General features: G+C 33.9%; 1 protein-coding gene across 2 annotated transcripts in view; it reads right to left on the minus strand.

The window, feature by feature from the left end:
- Positions 1-2,500, minus strand: part of LOC122257081 (dyslexia-associated protein KIAA0319-like protein) — a 19,698-nt gene that overhangs the window by 15,426 nt on the left and 1,772 nt on the right. The gene's annotated exons all lie outside the window — the stretch shown is intronic.

Genomic DNA, 2,500 nt, shown 5'->3' on the forward strand with positions numbered 1-2,500 from the left:
TATAACAAACAAGACTTTCTTCCCAGTATGAAAATTAACACAATGATGCAGAGGCATTGAACTATCCACCATGATTTTTCTTTCAATTTTTACACATAGATAGTTCTAGAAGGACTTAATCACCAAGGAGTCAATTAGTAGGTCTTGAGCTTTAAAGAAAGAAAAGTTATTTCTATCAATTTCATTGCTGATCCTAGAAATGGGGTAAATATGAAGTCAGATAAGCCTACTAATTACCTCATTAGGGACATGGAGCTTGTTGAACTATCAATGTGTAAAGGTAATATAAAGTAAAGTAAAAGATTAAAGAAAAGGATAGAAAATAAAAGGAAAAAAAAATCAATATGTAAAAGTAAAACAAATAAGAAGGAAAAAAGGAAAAGAAAAAGAAGAAGAAAGAAAGAAAGAAAAAAACAAACAAACAATGCACATGTAATATTTCACACAAAAGCTAAAAACGTATCATATGAATGACATTCAAACACCCCCTATATCAACTGGTCTATGTATATATATCCCCCAAACACACGTAAGTAATTCTTATTTGATATATCACAATGTCTTAGGTTCCTTATAAGCTTGACCTTTTTGTGCTAAAAACGCAGAGGATATTGCACATGGCACGGTATTCATAAACTGAGCCCGTAATGCAATCTCATATCCGGGTATGTTGTTTACGTTCTTTTGCAAGTCTGTTTTATCACCTGACACTGTTAAAAATAACAGTTAAAAGGTGTGTGTGTGTGTATGTGTGTGTGTGTGTGTGTGTGTGTGTGTGTGTGTGTGTGTGTGTGTGTGTGTGTGTGTGTGTGTGTGTGTGTGTGTGTGTGTGTGTGTGTGTGTGTGTGTGTGTGTGTGTGTGCATGTGCTTGCGTGTGCGTGTGTGTGTATGTGCATCTGCATAAGTGAATTTTATTTAGAATTTTTCTTTATTTGAAAGAAATTTAAACAAAGCATAATCTATATCTACTAATTTCTATCAAACACAAGATGATATTTAGCTTTCATCATATGTAATATCAAAAATAAAACTATTAAACTTAGTAATTGTAATATATCTACAAAATTTTACAATTATCTAAAATCAAAGGATATACATCAAAATATCATGAACACAGTTATAATTATCTATATTTTCTTGTCACACAAATCATCAAACACTGATAGAACTAATTGCAGAGTATCTAATCAAAATATTGCCTTCGATGCAATAAGCAATTGCTCAAAACCCTGGCAACCTGTGAAACCACTGATATGTGTATACCTATGATTCAATTCAGAACAAATGTCAAAAACTTCCTATAATTATCTAATTAAGAATAAACCTCATATACACACCTTCCTTTAGAATATTTGTACATGCAGGAATTTATGGAGCAAATATCTGAATCACATTCTTACTTTCATAAAATCGACACTGAAAAAGGTGATGTTAAGCCAAGGTGAAGTTACAGCAGTCACTGGTAAAAAGTCATCCCCCTGCTCATGGATAATGGTTATTGGTACGCGAAGAGGAGAACATAAGCTCAACTAAGGACAAATGGCAAAGAAAAGGAATAAAAATCCCAATGAATGTCACGTCAATCAAAGTCTCTGTATTTTTTTTCTTTTTATTGTTTACCATGTTGAGAAAAGGTCCAATCACACCCATTAACCCTATGACGACAGTGCGTCACACTCGTGTGACACATCTAAATTCCCGATGCCAGGGAGTCATGCCAGTGTGACGTTTCCAATGTAATACTGCAATGGCCTGGCGTAGGGGTTTTCGTGTAGTCGTGCCCCGTCAGGAAAGGGTTAAAGACCCTCATGCAATGGACAGGAAAGGAAAATAAAGGGGAAAGATTGGGTCATGTCTATAGTCTTTTTAAAAGTGGCCAGGTTGTTTACATGGTGTATCTATATCATTCAAATACAAGTTTCTTGATTGAAGTACAAAAGTAAGAAGTACACTATATATTTTCTTTACTATCTGGTAATTAGCCAGAAGAGCAACATGAGAAAATACAAAAATAACATTCACAGCTAGACAAGTCAGTCTGTGAAAGTGACAGATAATGGTACAATGAGGTACTGAAAAAGGGTACTTACAGATACTGAAGGTGCCAACAAACCTCTCCCATGAATAACCAGTTACTTCAAGTTTTATCTTGCTAAAAAATACCTAGAAGAGATTTTCTTGCCTTTGCTAAAGCTCTGACAGGCACTAAGGCCATAGTGATTTTTTTTCTGCACATTTCTGCATTTCTCCTCTAAGAAGGAAAAATTAAATTTTGCCCATAAATCACCCCCTCTGTCATCTCAATATACCAATTAGCTGGTTGGAAGATTTTCCTCATTTCAATAAAACCATTATTTATATCATACACTGAATAATTATTAACATTGAGTTTCAGTAAAAAAAAATCAATTGGTTTCACAAATGCAAAGAGGCTTTTATATTGAAGGAAAAGCAAAACATAATAATTACATGAATGAAGTAAAGCAGCATTTGCTTTGG

Source organism: Penaeus japonicus, unplaced genomic scaffold (assembly GCF_977035675.1).
Source record: "Penaeus japonicus unplaced genomic scaffold, GWHDUDI00000001_assembly GWHDUDI00000010, whole genome shotgun sequence".
Taxonomy (NCBI): domain Eukaryota; kingdom Metazoa; phylum Arthropoda; class Malacostraca; order Decapoda; family Penaeidae; genus Penaeus; species Penaeus japonicus.